Here is a 21,975-nt window from a genome sequence, read left to right as displayed (position 1 = left end):
GTGCACTGAAAGAGGCCTAGAGGCAGACAATAATCAGTAATCACATTTACCATTTCCAGTGTTTGCTTTAGATGTGATATTTATCTTATAACTGATATATTGACATTTATTCTTTGGGTTTTATTCACAGGTTTTTCCATCATCTCATGGAGATAGCTGGCTTCATGACAGAATAGTAACTTGTCACTATACTGTCACAGAGGATTCAATATTAAGACCTTCTGGGAAGGAACTTTCAGAGCAGGCTGAATCTGATGTCATGTACACTTTGATAGGTCACAGATGACTTCATTTAACCTGATAGAATTATGCTGCTAGATAGCAAGTTCAAAATGAGACTGTGCTACAGCCTCCTGAATAGTCATGCTATGTGCACTCTATCACAAAGCTTTTCTCCTTCTCCCTTACAAACCTCAGAATGCCATAGAGAAAAAACAGCAAGCATAGTCAACTATGTACTGTTAGTATGGTCAGGAAAGAATGGGGAAATAGAGAGCTGGCCATTTGTCCCATACTGTCCTGGTTTCGGCTGGGATAGAGTTAATTTTCTTCCTAGTAGCAGGCACAGTGCTGTGGTTTGGATTTAGTAGGAGAAGAATGTTGATAACATGCTGATGTTTTTAGTTGTTGCTAAGTACTGCTTATGCTAGTCAAGGACTTTGCAGCTTCCCATGCTCTGCCAGGTACACAAGAAACTGGGAGGGGGCACTGCCAGAATAGTTGATCCAAACTGACCAAAGGGCTATTCCATACCATATGACGTCATGCTCAGTATATAAACTGGGGGGGGTTGGCCGGCGAGCAGCGATTGCTGCTTGGGAACTGTCTGGGTATCGGTCGGCGGGTGGTGAGCAATTGCATTGTGCATCACTTGCTTTGTATATTATTATTACTATTATTATTATATTGTTATTATTATTATTTTACTTTATTTTATTTCAATTATTAAACTGTTCTTATCTCAACCCAGGAGTGTTTCTCACTCTTACTCCTCCAATTCTCTCCCCCATCCCATCGGGGTAGGGGGAGTGAGCGAGCGGCTGCGTGGTGCTTAGTTGCTGGCTGGGGCTAAACCACGACACATACAAAAAAATCCACCGAACATAAAGTAACAAGAAAGAGTTAGTATTTCTTGGTTTGTTATCATTTGGGGAAAATGTGATTTAATTTTTACAGTTCTAGGATTAGAAATAAGGGTACTTTTTAAAAAATGTGACTCATAATTTCACATAAAACTTCAGCACAACTTCAGAAAACACAAGGCATTTTCTATGCATTTATTACAGTGTTTCTCAGTGAAATTCTCCCTCAGGAGTCTTCATTTCTGGAGGGAACACAGTTAAAATGATATTTACATAAAGCAAACAGAGGTTTTCAGAGTTATTTGGCAGGAATTATCCAACCATCCTGATGTAACTTAAAAGGTTTGGAAAGTACTGAAATAAGTAATTCTAGACATGTCTTCTTGGAAAGATTCAGAGTCAGAAAATTATACACCTGAAGTTTTTAACCAGTGAAGTATCCTTCCCTTTGGTTTTAGGGAGTTCTTTTAATCTGTCTTCTCTTTCTCAATCTCATTCATTTGGTTCCATGAGTCTTTAAGGTGTATTAGTTACAACTTACTTTTCCTCTTCAAAGCACTATACATTTTTTCTCATTTCCCTTTGTTCATTCTGGTGCAGTCTGTAAACGGAAAGGGAAAAAGAATCATTCTAAGGCAAGGTGGTATCTGACAAAGGGCAGCCTACAATGGCAGGACCAGGACAACCACATTATTCAGAATAGTCAATTGACTCTCAAATAGGGTAGTTGTTAGATGTGATAAACTGAATAATCTCAAAACATGGATAGAATCATAGAATCATAGAATGCTTTGGGTTGGAAGGGACCTTTAGAGATCATCTAGCCCAACCCCCCTGCAGTGAGCAGGGACAGCTTTAACCAGATCAGGTTGCTCAGAGCCCCAGCCAACCTGACCTTGAATGTTGCCAGGGATGGGGCCTCTACCACCTCTCTGGGCAACCTGTTCCAGTGCTTCACCACCCTCATCGTAAAAAATTTCTTCCTTATATCCAGTCTAAATCTATTCTTCTTTAGTTTAAATCCATTATTCCTTGTCCTGTCACAACAGGCCTTGCTAAAAAGATTGCCCCCATCTTTCCTGTAGGCCCCCTTTAAGTATTGGAAGGTCGCAATAAGTTCTCCTCGCAGCCTTCTCTTCTCCAGGCTGAACAACCCCAACTCTCTCAGCCTGGCCTCATAGGAGAGGTGTTCCAACCCTTGGATCATTTTCATGGCCCTCCTCTGGACCCGCTCCAACAGGTCCATGTCCTTCTTGCACTGAGGGCCCCAGAGCTGAACGCAGTACTCCAGGTGAGGTCTCACCAGAGCAGAGTAGAGGGGCAGAATCACCTCCCTCGACCTGCTGGCCACGCTTCTTTTGATGCAGCCCAGGATACAGTTGGCTTTCTGGGCTGCAAGCGCACATTGTTGGCTCATGTCCAGCTTTTCATCTACCAGTACCCCCAAGTCCTTCTCCGCAGGGCTGCTCTCAATCCCTTCATCCCCCAGCCTGTACTGATACCAGGGGTTGCCCCCACCCAGGTGTAGGACCTTGCACTTGGCCTTGTTGAAACTCATGAGGTTCACACAGGCCCACGTCTCCAGCTTGTCCAGGTCCCTCTGGATGACAGAGGGATACTGCAAAGTAGGTAAAAATTAAGCTAAAAGAACATATGATGACTAATGGAGAAAATAAAGGTCAGCTAGGCCCAGATGGTTCACTCGATAAGCACCTCACAAACATGGATGTGTTGCTTCCAGCTCCAAGTAAGAGCATGACACAGATAATCTGCATAAAATAAATTGAGCAATAGGTTGATGTGCAGTACAGATTCGGGTTCCTATGTTAGTTTACATTCCTAAAGCATTGAAAGCAGTTACTCTGAGGAAACTCAGTCAGTGAATTATGTAAATGTATGTAATAGATATGAACAAAGCATGTCACACAAGGTGTTATTTGTATGAAGTCTCAGTACCATAACACTGTCTTTAAGATGTGAAGAAGAGTGTCTCAGGGCACTTAGTCAAATATTTGCACATTTTATACCAATTACCCATACATTTTAGGCACACGTTCAAACATTCAACTACTCGATCATTATAATTCTTGTACATTCCATACCTCTGAAACATGCCAGATTCGTAATTGGAAGGAAGAAAATTATCTTGAGGCATGCTCTAACAAAACAATGAATAGGAACAATGCCTTTTTTTGTGCTGTCTACAATATATTCCTGCTGTGTATACAAAAGCACAATAAACTTTTAATCTGAACTAGAAGAAAATACTTCCTGACACCTAGATACCTTAAAGGCCAAAGAGAAAACTTGCCATGTGAAATGGCTTTATACACAACTGAATCCACTTCTATGTTCACTCTTATTCTGCAACATAAACCAATACTCTGTCCTTCTGTGCAGTAATCTCCCTGAAAACAAAGCAGCAAGGAGTCAAAAGAAGCAAAGGAATGAGACACCTAGACTGCAATGTAGTTTGAAAATCAAGTCCAAACAACACTCAGAATAATCCTTACTGTGCTGCCATCCAAAGTACCAAGCTGACTCACATTTTAAAACTAAATTCCAGAGATTCCTACAATTGACTTAGCTGAGTAGTTCACAGTGCTTGGCTCACACCTTGCTTATACAGCTAGATTAGGATCCAAAATTATGTCATTTCCTACATATGTTCTCCAAGGAACTTGACTTGAGAGACACTGTCATAGTTCAGCTTTCGAGTTCATCTCAAATGCAGCTGCAAGTAACTACAATCTTTTAAAACATGACTTCTCTTCATCATGAAGAGCTGTGAAAGTCTAACACAGTCCTTTCCTTAGCCAGTTTCAAAGGTGGGGGTTGTTTTTTTTCTTTTTCTTTATATGAGTATGACAAGAAAAGGAATGGAAAATGATGGGAAAAACACCTAAGCTGGAGTAATTTAGTGCCTAGGATAGTTTCTGAAGAGACCTTCCTCCCTGAGCTGGTTTTAGAAATTTTCCATTCCTTTAAACAGTCAGTCTTAGCTGCCTCTGCATCATTCACTTTCTTAGTCTAGTGTCCAGACTACTAGGTTGCAGTATCATGTTCCATCTCAGACCTGTAATGTCCAGAAATTTTTTGAGTAAGTGGTGTGGGTTTGAATTCTTTGAGGCAATAAGGAAATATTAAACCAAGATTTCTGTCTTTCTAGGCCAAATGCTCTGACCATAAAACTGAAGTTCTTCATACAACTGTATTTCTTTAAGACTCAGGCACTTGTCTTCAGGAGAGGCATCAGGTAGCTTGACTTGGGGACAAGATTAATAACTCAGTCACCCACCCAGCTGTTTAACACTCAGCAGCTACACACACAGCATGTTGTTCTAAGCGTCAATCTTACTTTACCCATGAATTGCCTGGGAACTTAGGTTTCTAATACAGAATTCTGGGAACACAGAATAATGGTAAGAAGGTTGTAAAAGTAATAGCACCAAGAAGTGCATTTATTTAAATTGGTCTTTTAATATTCATGACTTTGATCTTCCATTGTTTGCAAAATAATTTGCAATTCACTTTCTTTGCTAGTATTAATTTAGTGTTATTTTCTTAGTAACTAATTAGTTTTCTTGGAGCTGTTCTGAGAAGCGTACATGCCTGACTTCCTGCAGCAGTAGAAGATTGTATGGGTCATCCACAATGTACGCATGTATTTTCAGCATTATTATAATGTTACCAAGGAATTCTTTTGTAAAAGAGGTTGTATATTGTCCCAGTGGTTGCTCTGGAAAGAAAGAAGCTGTCTTACCTATAGTCTTTGTCTGGAAACTGGCACATTCATTTTTCATTTGAATATAATTTAAGTGACTTGTGGAAGTGGATATGTGCTATGTTGATAGTTCTGCAAATACAATTCTCCGATACAAAACTGGAAAAAGACCCCACTCTAGCACTACCTGCACCTAATACAGCTGGCAGCTGAAATGGATACAGTGGTAACGAATTCAGTGGCTCAAGATACTTCAAGCCTCTGTTGTGTTATCACCACGAAGGGGGTACCACAACCAAGAGCATGCAAAACCTATTCCCTCCAGACAGAAGCACGAGGATCCTAGCCTTGCTGTGAATCACCTTTTCCTCACTCTTCTGGAGTATCTCAACTCCATATGCTTCCATGTGCAACTGGATAGAATAATAATATTTTTGATCATAATAATGATTATTTTGTTCATAGTAACATTTTTTTATCACTTCTGAAGCAGAATAGAAGAATGTTTCCTACACAAAAATCTATTTTAGGCCTATTTCTTACTAGGCCTATCACAGTAATCCAACCACCTAATTAGATAATTTTCATTACTTCTGTTTCCCACTGTTCAAGTTAATGAGATATCCTTTGCTATAAGTGAAACCTTGAAATCCTATTGAGTTAGTGGCACTACAACCATAGCAGTGGGAGAATTGGGCCTCTATAGTTACCTATGCAATGTTTGTTTACTTTGTGGCTAAAGGGGATTTTGTTACTCTTCTCAGCCTTTCCCACTGGTGAGAACTAGACTATATTCCTTATTCCATGACATCCTGTACAGAATAAGTTACAAGTTTCCCAACATTTTTCATTGTAGTGTTTCTGCAATCTTGTCTCCCACTTCTGAATGAAAAGGCAACAAATCAGAAGATGTCCTCAAAATAAAAAAGTGCTTCAAACAGTTTAGGGAAGGTGGGAGAGGAGTTGAAATGGTGAAAGAAAAGGACTGGAGCAACTAGAGCTGCTTTTGCATGGGAGATTTGAGTATCACTTGTTCCACAGGGCTGCAGCTGAAGTGGAAGTCAGTCTAGATCAAAGCCAAGTTGTAAGTCAATACAATAAAAACTTATGAAAGATGTGATTGTATCTGATGTGTATCTGTCCCACTCTCAATTCTGCTCAAAATTCACATCCCAGAAACTTTTCTGTAAGCCTTATGTGAACATTTTGTAGGAATGAAAGCCTTCATGTTTCACAGTTTTGAAAAGCTCCACCCAGATCCATTTAACATTCTTCAGTGCGTGGGAAGATCCCCACCACAGTCTTGATCACTCTGAGTGGTTCCAGGTTCTGCAGGGACCTATGGTCCCCTGCCTCAGACCTTAATTCTCCAGCTCAGCAAGGGAGAATCTGTTGCAAGTTGCAAAGCTGTTTTTTCTAAGAATATGTATATGACTCCAATCCCTTTCTCTTAAACTGAAGCCAATCCATTCTTCAATGTATTCCCATGTGAATGAGTCACATTAATGATTCCCAGTTGTCCCTGGTCTGTGATACACATGAAACGTAGCAAAAAAAAAAAAGCACCGGTAGCAAAACTTGGCTCAATTTATACCCTACATGCAAAGAAGGAGCCATGTTCTTGAACCAATCACAATGTGGAAGTTTCAGACAGAATCACCAAATTATTGCACTGTGTAACTATAACATTACTTCTGCTTTTACTATTGCCTGAATTGCTGAGTAAAAACATTTTGAATGCATCGGATGATGTTCCTGAGGTCATTACAAGTAAAAATCTCTTTCTCCCATTGTGTAGAGTGTGGCTCTGTATTGCTCATTTCACACTTCTTATGTGAAATAAGCACAAATCATACAATAGAAACAGAATGTAAATTAAAAGGAAACCATTTTCCTTTAGTTTTTCTTCTTTAACATTTCACTTACTAGTAAAGAAGTTATTTCTCTCTTCTCTGACTTAGATTCTTTTTCAGTTTCTTTGAAAGAACCAGTCCAGATATCCTCACAGTAAGTAATATTTCTGGATTTGTTTCTGTCTACATCATATACTACAGATATGGAAGACATACGGGGACCCAAGTTCCTCTGGCTTTGCTATGTGCCATTTCACACGGCATATTGCTTGTATCAAGAGGTGTTTTGTTAAAACGTCTTTTAAAGGACTAAATTATCTTCTCATTGCTCAACAGGTATAACAGGATCCAGATTTCTTTCCAGAAGTAAAAGGTGTTCTCATATAATACTCCTTGTCAGGAACAAGAATTGCCGAGTGCAATAAAAGCTTCAGAAAAAAAGCTTCTTAATTAACATTACCATCTCAGGAACATAATACTATCACACCATGTCCAATTAGATTTTTAGCAGATTGAAACTGATAAAGTAAATATACTGTATGACAGTGATTAGCAAAGCACTGAGCAGAATTTAGTCACTGAGTATTATATACATGAATCATTGAAGGTAAAACATCAAAGACATTTGACCAGAAAAAGATTATGTCAAAGTAAGTACAAAAAACATCTCTTCAGTGTATTTTGAGCAAGTGTGGAAACAAAAAAGAATATTCATATATGGAAACTATTAACTGTTACTGACAGCAAATTGATAGAACGTTGTCACTGATTTTTTTTTCTTTAAATAATCTAAATATAAATGTAATTTAATAAAAATAAATATTGTTCTTTTATTAAAAACGCCTTTTCCTTTGGAAAGTACAGCTAAGTTCTGCTAGTAATAAAACAGAATATTGCAAGCTGTTGCATCATTAATCCCTGTATAACCATTTAAAGACTGTAGTCATAACTGGTTTAGTAATGTTTTCCCATATTGTCTTAATGATTTACAATGGTTCCATTTTCCTGGACACGCCAATCTACCACTCAGGTAAAGAGGACTGTAATTTATACAAAGAATGCAAGACTGAACCTTGGCAAAAAACCCCTCATTCACTACATAGTGCAGAAAATACTAATTGTGCTTTATACCAGCATACTAATTTCTAAGTTGTGTTTAGCAGCAGGATCCTTGAGCACACCTCAAGTGGTCCATTCCCAGTCCTCCCCTGCAGGCACTTACACAGGCATCCTTTTCAGAGATGAGGACAGACTGAGCCCCCATTTTGTGCAGTCTGGGAGCTTCTGTGCTCAAGGAAGTATTAGGGCTTCTCACCAGATGTTTCTGACAAACAATAATCAGAAAGTAGGAGGAGAAAAATCCATTGTGCAATAGTTCTTCTGCTCATTCATGAAGTGTGAAGGACAATGCTTGTAAAAGGACTGTTTCTTTTCTCCTAGACACAACTTAACAAGCTGCTGGTGCTGAGCAATCTAATGGAAAAAAAAATGACTGCAAACATCTTTTAAAGTCTCAGTCTCTGCATTAAAAACCCTATTTACTTCTTGGTTCTTCTCATGTAATGTGCCATCTGCAGAAAAATTTGCCAGCATTTCTTTCCTACTTTGTTTATTTAGAATTCCTCCTGAACTGTAAAAACATGATTTATGGAAGGGGGGGAAAGGATTCCCTTCTTATTTCATACTGCCCTCATAGCTCATGCACCACTGTCTTGAAGACAGATATGGTGTAAGCAGCTGAATAGTATACCAGAAGGTTTTCGGTTCCTGTGAAACTGAATGACATTTGACCTCAGAGTTAATTTTTCCATATTTCCACTAATGCTACAGATAGAAGATACAGATGCAATTAAAGTGAGGCTTGTCATCTACATCATCAGCCATTTTGAATTTTGTAAATGGTTTTTACTCTGCTGCTTCTAGTTTGTATTTCTCGAAGTCTGTTTTCAGTAGGACAGTTCATTTTTTTTCTGGGAGAAAAAAGATAAGAAGAAAATAAATCATTATTAGTGTCCTGGAAACATATTACTATTCCTATCACTCTCTTTAAATTCAGTGTAAAATTTTCAGGACACATTATATATAGAAAAAATAGATATACTATATAGAAAAAATAGATATACATTGATATCTTCTTACAAATAAATTAGGGTTAAGAAATAAATGAATGTATGGCTAAGAACAATGGTGGTACCGTAGAAAATACTGAGCAAGTGATAAACTGAATTAAAGTGATACTAGACCAAATGTAGCCTGCATTTCTTACCTCTACAAACAGTAATTTCAGTGTTCAAAGTGTTTTGAGCACAAACACCACAAGCAGTAATATCTAGCTTAAATTTCTTCATGACACAGCTGGTTTCAGCGATACCTTCAGTCATAAGTCTTAAGAATAAAACCACAGCTGTAAGTGCCTTACAGGAATGCATGCTCCTCTTTGCATTGTCCTGCAGGCTGCTTGGGAAATCACAAAGCTCTGAAACTGCAATGCCAGTTTAAAGGGAAGGTTGTGACAAACATTATGTCATGACATTGTGGAACAAGCACCGTAAGCTGTTTACAGCTCAACACTCTTCCTGGGTTTTACACTGGAAGCCGGTGTAAAACTGCTATTAACTTCAATGAAAGCCATAAATGCTTGTCTGCTAAAGACTGAAGTACAGTGTATTTGTTTAACCACTTCAAATGACTCTCCCAAATTCCTGGGAGCACCGGATGAGGCAATATTTATACATGTTAAGATGGAAGGCCTGATTCTCCATTGCCTTCCACTTGCATATTCGTAAAAACTTGAGTGCAGCTTCTGTTTTGCCAAGTCCTTCAATTCAACCAAGCTTTTGTCCTCTTAATGTTTTCAGCCTGACAACTGGATATCTGCCAGGGTTGCTTGGATCACCTCACCTCTGAAGTTCACAGATCAACAGACTTGGTGGGAATATTAGTGAACTTGTTAGGCTCATTTGTTAAACTTCTTTTGAACAGATGTTTATTAATTAGTAGCTTATAATATTAAATTAGCATTGTTTATACTAATGTGGTTTTTAAGTGATTGATCCAGAGTGTCTTCAGGAATACTGCAGTGAGAATGATGGAAATAAAATTGTCCCAATTATAGGTTAATTTATAAACTCCCTTCAGGGAGTTGTAACTTCAGTGGAAACTTAGAGCAAGAAGCTGAGTTCCAGTTTTGCTCATGATCAAAAAAGGTTATTTTTATTTCCAAAATAAAGCAAATTTAAATCAGATGCTTACAGACCTATTCAATGATGCTCCCCCTTTTCTAATTCAAAAGCAGATTTGTATTTTGAATTTATTTTGAATAGTTATGTCACATCATACTTAAGGCATTGGCATTTCCAGTGTAAAAACTCATCTGGCATTTCTGAGTCATAACTGCTGGATATTTTTACTGGATTATGTCTCTTTTGATTACCTGGCACGCCAACATAAAGAATAGATTTTAGACTGTGAATGAGTACACATTATGGTTCCTGATATCAGCTGGCCATATCCTGAATTACACTTCAAAGTTCAATTATTTTAACTTAAGAGGACAAAGTACAAATTTCATTACAGGTTACCTTTTATGGACTGTTCTATGTAGAGTTGACTCTTGACTGCTATTTGGAACAGCTAGTCATTATATCTCCTGCAAAAAGACCTACTGCTTACTGGAGTTTGGGAAGGTGTTGTGACCTCCCCTGGCAAAATCCGTTTTCTCATGGCTATTTTCCAGCCCAGTCACAATAATTGTAATTTCCCAATGGAAAAGGTTTGTCAGGCTTTGAGGAATTAGAATACCAAGCTTAGGAATGGATAAATATTATTTTGCAAGTAAATCAGAACCTGTATGCCCCTTAAGCAGAGAGGAACACATTTTCTGAGTGTAAGAAATAGAGTTAACAGCATAAGTACATGAGATTCACCTGTTTGATATTTATTCTTACAAATCCCTTAGTGGTGTACCTAATGAAAATGAACATCAATATGATTTCATTGAAGAACAGAAGTTTTAGTTTTGGCTTCAACAAGAAGATACTTGGATATACAGACAATTTTCCATGGAAAAACAGGTACTTAGTATCAGTTAAGATCTAAGCTAGGGTATTTATTGAACTTAAATTTGCTGTAAGCTATGAACATCCAGAGGGTAAGTTATGACTCACAGGATGCGCAATAGCATGTTAATTTGTGGAAGCAGGTTCAGTGCGTGACCTCTATGACTATTAGGCCATATTATCTCATACCTCAGATCTTGTATCTATCCAGGATAAGCCTTATCTCAGGCACAGCCACCAGCTCTGCTGCTCTGCTGCTTGTAAGCCATCTAAATTGGCTGTGGGAGCTGTGGATTGTCTGTATCATACTACTGTGCTCTGCCCTGTGTAGCATTCATTCCCAATGATGCCAGAGAGTCATCTTCTCTTTTTCTGTGTATGTAATCTATCTTTTTGTTTTTCCCAAGACTTTATTTTTCTCTTGATTCGTTTCAGGAGATCATCACCGCTTTCTAGTTCCTACACTGCACTTTGAGTTATTGGTCTTAACATACATTTTTAAAAATAAAATCAATAATTGCTTGTTCACAGATGTTTTTAAATAAAAAGGTGCCAATATTTGTAAACACTTTGAATGCAAGGGTACATGAACCCCAAGATAAATCTTCTACATATCCTAGGTTATATAATCAATAGATTAAAAATTACTCCCCCAAATCAAAAATTCTTTCTACACTTCCTCCCAACAAACATAAACCCCTGTACGCAGTTTTCTAATGACATTTTTTCTTATTTCAAACCTGTACAGATGGATGGCAGATGGCCTTAAGAAACTCATACAAACTGTTGCCCAGATCAAACCTAGGGACTGAACCAAAACTGTCAGAGCTCAGTGGAGAAACCACCCTTGACCACTAGATTAACTCTGCCTTGTCTTCTAATGGGCTTGAACCAATTCTACAGGCAGTGTAGGGAGATTGGGTTTCTGTAGAAGGAGAAATGTTTTTAAATGTAACTAATAAATTTACACAGAATGCCAATTTCCTCTGGAAATATCTGACTTCTTACTCTGTCCTGCTTCTGCTTGTGTAGGTCTTGGATTTCCATAGATTAAGTTAGGTGAAGTCTGGGGGCTGTGGGTGGACGTATTTCAAATCTGCACTAGCCAACAAGCCATAGTTACAGTAGCATAATGTAAGCTATACTGTCATACCTGGACTTCCTGCAAGTAGCATATGCTCCATTCACAAGCCTTCCTCACTCAAGTGTTTTTTGGGAGACCCAAATGGCCCTTTTGTTTTCAAACTAGCCAGTTAAACATTCATATGGCTTTAAATCCAGTTGCTGGCTCAGAACAATAACAGTTTGCTCACAGAAATCCTAGATAGTAATGTTTCAATAAAAAAGGTAAGCTGTAATGATATCACTTAAAAAAGAAAAATAGTTGGCCCCAAATCTTCCTGTTAGAAGGATAACTATGGACCAAAATATTCACACCTCTTCACTTATTTTTCAACATGCTGTTAAAATCTAGATTCACAGACTATAAGTGAGCTTGATAGCAAAAAGGCAATTTATATTATTCTCATTGAAGGGGCAATGTAAAATGGGGATCATGATTTTGAGAGCTGCACAATTTAATATTGATAAAAAATTGTTACCACTTCTTGTTCTTTAATGTAAGTGACAAAATAATTTTAACACAATTCCTATAAACAAGAACGGGAAAAGGTGTCTCTAAAAAATAGTAAGTCTGGTTCTTCTCTTTTCTACTTGGCACACAATTTCTCAGGAAAGCTGTTTAAGTCAGTGGAAGTCTATTAATGTAAGAGTGCTGTGGAGAAAGATGCACACAGTTTCTTTCAACTTGCATTTCAGTTCTTCACTTTCATTCTTTCAGATTCCACTACTGAAATTACATAAACAACAACTCTGTTTTGACTAAATTATCATGTCAAGTAAAGATGGGGGTAATACACAGTTTATATTCACCTATTCATTTACCTTTTCATATCAATATGGAAAAAAGATCTTTGTTTCCTTCTCTTCTAAACACTTTTCTCTCCATTATCCAAGAGTAAAAATAATTTATATTAGCATATTTCCCACAACTACTCCTCAGTCAAGATTCAGGATTTTTGTCTTTGCTTTACCAATTCAGGAACTTTTCATCATCAAGGAACATTCCTAGCTACTATATGGATAAACAGGTACAAATACATGATTAAATGCCCTGTGAAGAAGAAAGAAGCAGGAAAAATTGTCTCATTAATAAATACTTAGCATAAAACTGAAAGACTATGGTTATGGAAAGCACATTGTAATAGAGCAGAAATTAGAAAAAAAGGCTATCAGGGCTTCTGCTGGGTTTTTTTCCAACATTGCCTTGACTTGTGTAATAATATTAAGTCTGTTCTAGCTAAATCCTAGGTAACCAAGCATGGCAATGCTTGGCTTTTAGACATATAGGAGAAGGCTGAGGTACTCAACAACTTCTTTGCCTCAGTCTTCACCTGCAACCTCTCTCCTCACCCCTCCCGAGTTGATGGACCACAAGATGGGGACCAGGGAGGTAAAACCCCTCCCACTGTAAGGGAAGATCAGGTTCGAGACCCCCTGAGGAACCTGAATGTACACAAGTCTGTGGGACCTGATGAGATGCATCCCAGTGTCCCGAGGGAATTGGCTGATGTAGTTGCCAAGCCACTCTCCATGATATTTGAAAAGTCATGGCAGTCAGGTGAAGTCCCTGCTGACTGGAAAAAGGGGAATGTTGTGCCCATTTTTAAAAATGGAAGAAAGGAGGACCCTGGGAACTACCGACCTGTCAGCCTCACCTCTGTGCCTGGGAAGATCATGGAACAGATCCTCCTAGAAGGTACGCTCAAGCACATGGAAGACAGGGAGGTGATTCGAGACAGCCAGCACAGATTCACCAAGGGCAAGTCCTGCCTGACCAACCTAGGGCTTTCTATGAAGGAGTGGCTGCATCAGTGGACAAGGGAAAAGCAATGGATGTCATCTATTTGGACTTCTGTAAAGCCTTCGACACAGTCCCCCACAACATCCTTCTCTCTAAATTGGGGAGATATGGATTTGATGGGTGGACTGTTCAATGGATAAGGAATTGGCTGGATGGTCGCATCCAGAGGGTCATGGTCAATGGCTCGATCTCCAAATGGAGACCGGTGACGAGTGGAGTCCCTCAGGGGTCCGTACTGGGACCAGTGCTGTTTAACATCTTCATCAATGACATAGACAGTGGGATTGAGTGCACCCTCAGCAAGTTTGCAGATGACACCAAGCTGAGTAGTGCAGTTGACACACCAGAAGGATGAGATGTCAGCCAAAGGGACCTGGACAAGCTGGAGACGTGGGCCTGTGTGAACCTCATGAGTTTCAACAAGGCCAAGTGCAAGGTCCTGAACCTGGGTCGGGGCAACCCCCGGTATCAGTACAGGCTGGGGGATGAAGGGATTGAGAGCAGCCCTGCGGAGAAGGACTTGGGGGTACTGGTAGATGAAAAGCTGGACATGAGCCAACAATGTGCGCTTGCAGCCCAGAAAGCCAACTGTATCCTGGGCTGCATCAAAAGAAGCGTGGCCAGCAGGTCGAGGGAGGTGATTCTGCCCCTCTACTCTGCTCTGGTGAGACCTCACCTGGAGTACTGCGTTCAGCTCTGGGGCCCTCAGTGCAAGAAGGACATGGACCTGTTGGAGTGGGTCCAGAGGAGGGCCATGAAAATGATCCAAGGGTTGGAGCACCTCTCCTATGAGGCCAGGCTGAGAGAGTTGGGGTTGTTCAGCCTGGAGAAGAGAAGGCTGCTGGGAGAGACCTTATTGCGGCCTTTCAGTACTTAAAAGGGGCCTATAGGAAAGATGGGGGCAATCTTTTTAGCAAGGCCTGTTGTGACAGGACAAGGAATAATGGATTTAAACTAAAGAAGAATAGATTTAGACTGGACATAAGGAAGAAATTTTTTACGATGAGGGTGGTGAAGCACTGGAACAGGTTGCCCAGAGAGGTGGTAGAGGCCCCATCCCTGGCAACATTCGAGGTCAGGTTGGCTGAGGCTCTGAGCAACCTGATCTGGTTAAAGATATCCCTGCTCGCTGCAGGGAGGTTGGGCTAGATGATCTCTAAAGGTCCCTTCTAACCCAAAGCATTCTATGATTCTATGGTATTCTGCTTAATGGAGAATTATGTGTGTGTCCATGAACAGAGCTGCATGATCCACCAAAGAATGAGATCCACATATATAAGTATGTTGATCAGGGAAATGACCCATAACTGCTTGTAGAAAGTGTTGAAGAAAAAGATTTGGTGAAAACCTTCCCCCTTTCATGGATATAGTTAGATCTGGAGAGACACATCTCTGTCGCATGCAATACCACTGGCGAAGTCTGAGCTTATGTGCTAAAAGTGCTCTACAATCGTCATTGGTTTTAATGGATTTGAAGTCAGTCTCATAAACTGCTGCTGCATGCTGACACCCACAAAGAAATATGATTGGGATTTTCTTATTAGAAAAGAATAATTTTTAATTTAAAAAAAAAAAAAATATTTTGAGGCTATAGAACCAACCAGAAACCTCTGTAATGCAAGCCAAAATGTCATTGAGATTTCAGCTAGAAGTTGATTCAAACAATGGAGATAGAGTTGGGTGCATCTATAACATGGCTAAGGAAACCTCAGTTGTGGCACAACATGCTGTCACATTGCCTGAATATTTGCTGTCCTGAACTAGTGCTCATAGTTGGAGGTGGGTTCCTAGGGCAGATACCTCTCAGGTAAACCCTATTCTACATGGCATAGATAAATGCATCTTCATTTCACAGCATCACCATTTCCCACAGAAAAGAGCATTTGGTATATTTACAAAATCTGAGCAAGACCAGGGAGTGAATCTACGAGATGTATATATATAAAACTGCTAGAGTGCCACTATTGACGCAGCTGGATCATCTGGATGGTAATAATTCTGAATCTTAATAAAACAGGGGAGGGGAGGTTAGAAGAGAGAGGGAGAAAGATACATAAAGGGATTTCTTTTCTTTTTTTCCCCCTTTTTTTTTTTTTTTGATGCATATGTTGTTTTGGTATGAAAGAGAAACAGAAAGAGAAGAATGTGTAAAAACAGATGTGGAACTACAAAGCCTCCCCACAGACTCCTTGAGAAGGAAGATGTACATAAAGAGCAGTCTGTGTGGCCATTAAAGTACAAACTCATTCAGAAAGAGGATATGAAAAAATGTTACAGTAAGCACATAACTCATTGCAAAAGTTGAGATGTATATAACTATCCCAGAGTAGCAGGGAATTAGTCTTTCTTGCAAGATTAAATACAGCTCGTGTTTGCAAATATGAGGAAATCACTGCACGGCTGATTTAGTGCATGCAAAGTTTGTCAGGAAAAGTAGGACATTTCTTAGACAAATCTGATATAGCTGTAGCAAGGGGAGAGGAGCTGGTAGGCTAACTTATAGCCTCAGACTGTAGCAGCTACAACTATACTACTATGACATTGCTGGTATAAATAAGATCCTCCTTTCATCTGAGAATCTCATTCAGTCCTTTAGCATAGAATGATGCATAGTTCTTAATACCGTCCAAGACAAATTCCAATGGTAGCTCATTGCTACAATAGCAGTAGCCTCTCTAAATGACAAGGGCAGCTTCCTACCATAGTTCTGAGTCACCTTAAGGAAGATGTCTCCATATCTTTTCTACAAGATTTTCAAGGGTTATAGATTGCCCAGAAAGCCAACCGTATCCTGGGCTGCATCAAAAGAAGTATAACCAGCAGGTCAAAGGAGGTCATTCTGCCCCTCTACTCCACTCTCGTGAGACCTCACCTGGAGTACTGCATTCAGCTTTGGGGCCCCAACATAAGAAGAACATGGACCTGTTGGAGCAAGTCCAGAAGAGAGCTACAAAGATGACCAGAGGGCTGGAGCACCTCTCATACAAAGACAAGCTGAGAGAGTCGGCTTTGTTCAGCCTGGAGAAGAGAAGGCTCTGGAGAGACCTTATAGCAGCCTTCCAGTATGTGAAGGGGGCCTACAAGAAAGCTGGAGAAGGACTTTTTACAAGGGTATGTAGTTATAGGACAAGGGGTAATGGCTTTAAACTGAAAGATGGTAGATTTAGATTACATCTAAGGAAGAAATTCTTCACTATGACGGTGGTGAGGCACTGGACAGGTTGCCCAGAGAAGTTGTGGATGCCCCATCCCTGGAAGTGCTTAAGGCCAGGTTGGATGGGGCTTTGAGCAACCTGGTCTAGTGGAAGGTGTCCCTGCCCATGGCAGGGGAGGTTGGAACTAGATGATCTTTAAGGTCCCTTCCAACCCAAACTATTCTATGATTCTATGATATGATCCTTTTCTGATTAATTTACAGTCTGAACTGATACATATTTTCTCTGTCATCCTATTCTCACTTTCACATTTGCAGCCCACAAAAAAAGCCCTAAATGCCCAATGTTTCTATCACTTTTGAACTGTCTAGCGGCATTTCACATTCCATTTTTTTTTTCTTTTTTCTTACAGTTTCTAACACTGAAGGATATTTGCTTTTATTAGTGAGAGACACGTAAAATGTACACATTAATTATATGGTAAGTGGAAAGCGTGATTTATGCCTTTGTTTTAACTGTTCATTTATTAACCATGAACTATCATTGTTTTTAATACAGTTAAGGTATTTTGTAGAGAAGTTGTGCGTTTCACTTCATCTTTTGTTGCTGTAATCTCCTCAGTCCCTCTCATCTTCATCAGCTTCTATTCACCCCAGCCTGTTTCAGCATATGGCCCCAAAAGTTTTGGTTATTTTTTGGATTTCATAGGCCAGCATTTCAGACTTACCTCTTCTTAACAGTGTATATTGCTGAAAGTGTCCTCCAACTCCCTCATACCATCTACCGCCCATCCCATTACACAGTTCCCAAGTGTCACTATCATAGAAGCATGTGTTCTGAAATGTATTTCATGTTAAATTGTTCCATGACTTTTTTAAAATACGCATACATTCAACACAACTGAAATGCTGAGTTGGGTGGTCCCTACTGCTTTGTGGTAGAGGCAAGAGCAAAATGTCACGTGTCATTTCAACACCGCTGTTTATTGATAATCCAGAAGTGATGTGGCTGAATCAGCATTATCTCCACTGTAAGAGGTTTCTGGTGTTAACTCTTCGGTTGCCGATCACCATGCACAGATCACAGACAGAGCAATTCCCTATCCTGCCACCTCTTTCAGCTGGAAAGGTCTACAAAAGTCTGTAGAGGCTTTGTAAGAAGAATGGCAACAGCATCTGTTCCTCAGGGAATACTTGTCTTTGCTTTCCCTCTAGATTTCAATGATACGTGATAAAAATACAAGAGAAATGATTAAGTGTGATAGCATCTTTGACTCAGACTGTCTTTATTTTCCAGGCTAATTATACTACAGAACTTCACTCTCCCACTCAGACTGCTTCAAAGCTTCTCCAGCTGGGCATGTTCCTCATGCACAGCATCAGACGACATTACTGTCTCCAAATCAGTTGGTACTATCATTCAGACAGCAGCTTCCTGATTCAAACCTAAAACCATAGCAGTCTTCTCATTAATTATAGTAACAATTTGGAAGAGATCTCTGTTGCATATTACAGCAGTACACATGAATGAAAACATCAACAAAACACTGTTGTGTTTAGAGTTCAGTAGTAACAGACGGGTGTTCATGTGCAGCTATTTCCTAACAAATGGCTAAACTCTTTTCTGCTTTACATAGTGGAATTGTATACTATTTAAGCCAGAGCTAAACTTATCCAGAATTCCACCCAAGTATCTGAACTGTTTGCAGAAAAGACCCAAACTTAATTTTTGCTCATGTATTCCCATATAGCTCTGCTGAAACTAATAGAGTTGTATAGGTCTGATGAGAATTTGGCTTCAGTTTTCTAAGCACATCTGTTCATTTCATGACAGCCATTTCTTTGTGGGTTATGTTAGTTAGAACAGAGCCAGATGCTGATCCCTTTCGCAAAGCAACTTATTCTTTGAGTGATCCCACTGATACAAGCACCTTGTTTTTACTAAAGAACAGCCAGCTTATGTGTGACAGTGACACACCATAGGAAAATGATCTGTTACATTCTCTTTATCTGTTCTTTCTCCTTAGCCATCAAACACCTTGTTAGGTACAAACAGTGTCACCTGGCACCAGTTAAGTGCTATTGAATCCTGAGGGAAGGTAAGACACAGTTTACCTCTATGGTAGGATAAATTCTGTTTATATTGCTAGATGCTCTTAAGTTATAAACTGGCAAGGCAAGCTTTGCCATCTGCCAGGGATTTATAGGAGACCTGGCAGAAATGGATGAAGAGAAGATATTCTTAACCAATATACCCCTTTATTTCTTCTCCTCTCTCCCTCTGTCTGTCTGTCCATCTCTCTCTCCCTCCTTGCCTCCCTCTGTAGACTCATAGCCACTAAGCCAACACTACCCACCTGTGCCAGTGACTGTAGGCCTTCTGGCTCAGGAGGGGACACAGATGCCTTGAACCACTAAGCAACCACCCCTCATATATTTTTTATGTGCTGCAGGCTCCATGCCTATGCACCTGGTTTGGGATAACATATTTTCATTCAGCTGTTGATGACTTTAAATCCAGTTGAGAAAACAGCTCATTTGAATTCTCCACAGCTTGTTTGCTTCTGCATCTAATTCATTACCTGATCACTTCTAATTAGAACAGTTGCAATGGAAGAGTTGTTTTGTTCTGTGCAGTTAACAATTCTTTCCTCCCAGTCAGGACACAGGACCTTTCCTAGTGGGGTGATCTGCAAGAGAATATTGAAAAATTTAGGTTTGTTTGCAGATCAGAAGGAAAAGGTTAATGTAAAAAACTTGAAAGACAACATTCAGGTTTTCTGCCACAGGAGGTTTCACAGTAGTGAAAAGATTTTAGTCTTATATTATTTTTCTGGACTTCCCATTCCTAGCATTTATTTTCCAAAATACATGGTTTCTTGTAATGATAATATACTTCTTTCTTCTTTTTTTTCTGATCTTCTTCTATAATCATAGCCAAATTTGCCTACAGATTCATGGGCTTTGGACCCCCAAGATTTCTTAGTGATAAACTTTTTTTGCCTTACAACAAAAGGTACTATCTTTTTACTTAAGAATAATTACATGTGACAAACAAATGCACAATGTTTGGGGTATTATAATCATTTTCTTAAAACTATATGTTGTTTGTACAGGAACTGTTGCTGTTGTCATGGGTGGAGACCAATAGCACAGAGGAAAGAATGCTGCTAGTTGAGAAATGATTGTTTGAAAGCATAAACAGAAATGTGCACACAAACACGAAGCAAGGTAAAGCACTATTTTTGGTTAAAAAAATAAAATAAGAGTAGTAGGTGTTTGAGTTCCACTAAGTAATAATCATTACATTTAAAGCACCTCTGTAGGCTACAGGCTTTGAAGTGTGCAGAATGAAAAGTAACGACTGATAAGCATTTGCGAGCATTTAATTTATAATAGCCAGAAGAGATAACTCAGCTCAGTTTGGTACTAATTAAGGACTTATTAGCTCTCTTTCAGTTCTGTGTCCAGTCGTACACTAAAATTATACATTTTGACATAATTTTTTTGCTACTTGTATGCTTGAGCATAACAAGTTAATGTCACTGTACCTCAGTAATTTAGGTTTCATCATACAATTAGCTGAAGTGCTTGCTTGCATAATAGTAAATCAGCTGTGTGGTTTTGAGTTGCATGTTGCACTTGTAACTGATTTGTAATATAGCAAGATAAGAGACAGTGTCTCAGTTCTCTGCTCTTCTATTAGTGCTGAAACAAAATTAGACTTATAAGAAACAATAGAATGTCATTAGGCAGCTTAATCAAATTTACTTAAAGTATCTGAAGCATTATTCAACTAGCAGATGTATTCTCTGGATTAAAATTAATCTAGCATCATAACTTCCAGCTTGTACCTCATACTTTTCTGTTAGCCTGGCTCAGCTTTGAATTGAAAGATTTGAATTAAACACAAAGATTTGAACTCAAGTCAGATACAGTTTTCTCTAAATCAGCTGTCTTCTGACTGTATCTGAGCAAGAGGATTCTCTTTTTCTGGGCTTGCTACCATAAGACTCCTTTGACTATGTTATATCTACCCTTGGAAGCTTAGTCTGAGATCCAGCGACCAGCCTACTGGACCTCTTTCCATCCCCTGATTTATTCTTCAGGATATAGCAGGATTTAAAACTGAACTCCCAACTCACAAATCCACAGAGCTCCATTGAAGTTGATGGAGCAACATTGACCTGCATCAGCTGATGGCCTGGTCCTCTGTAAATAGGAAATTGGTTCTCAGCATTTGTGTCCTGTGTGCTGTGCCTGGTCTGTCTCACATGGCATTGTGTCACCACAATCAGTTCAGGGGGACCCAGGATGAGTCTTTAGCCTTGCCTCAGACATAAGCCAACCCCTGAGAGAAGGATCAGTCACATTCACCTTGCTGCCAAATAGTGAACCTCATTCTCAGATGTTAGCAACAAACCTTCCCTGTCAAGGGCAGGCGTATAACCTGACAGTGTATGTCATACATGTGAGTTTGTTGCCTAAATCACAGAATGAATGTGAGTAGATCCAGCTATTTGTTTGAGCTGCTGGGACCTTCACCCATAAAAGCCCCTGGTTGTGTACCCAGTGCACCAACAATGTTAGAAGCTGTCTCAAATGCAAGAAAAAGTGAGAGGTAAAGCTTGAAGGTTTAAGGATCAGCGTCAAAAAGCTCCCACAAAGAGGCCTGCCCGCAGCAGCAAGCAATCCATACTTGGGCAATAGTGTTGCACACTGCTGGGGCTTCGGGGTGAGATTGTCTTTTGTTCCAACGCATTTCCCTCACCGTTCCAGACTAAATGCCAAGTCTTGAGAGAAGATCCAGCAGGTCATTACATTATGTGTAGGTGATTATACAACTAGTGTACCCAAACTTATGTCCGCTCTCTACAACTTTTGCACAGTAGCTGGGTAGCATGCACTGCATATCACTTCTGCCTCCACTTTTCTTGAAAGAAAAGTATTCTCTATAAATTATACCAGCTGCCACATCCTTTTGCTTCATATTGATTTGTGAACCAGCCAAGCAAGACACAGAGCTAGACCAATATCAGCGTACCGCATGATAAGCACACTGTTTTGCAGGAAACTGCTACTTACATTGAGGTGTGGAGTGTTCATGCTTTTAAGTTCCACTCTTGAACTAAAAGCAACAAGAATTAGCAACAAGAAAAAAACCTTATATATTTTTAGCAT

Source organism: Pelecanus crispus, chromosome 4 (assembly GCF_030463565.1).
Source record: "Pelecanus crispus isolate bPelCri1 chromosome 4, bPelCri1.pri, whole genome shotgun sequence".
Classification (NCBI taxonomy): domain Eukaryota; kingdom Metazoa; phylum Chordata; class Aves; order Pelecaniformes; family Pelecanidae; genus Pelecanus; species Pelecanus crispus.
This window is presented reverse-complemented; position numbering follows the sequence as displayed.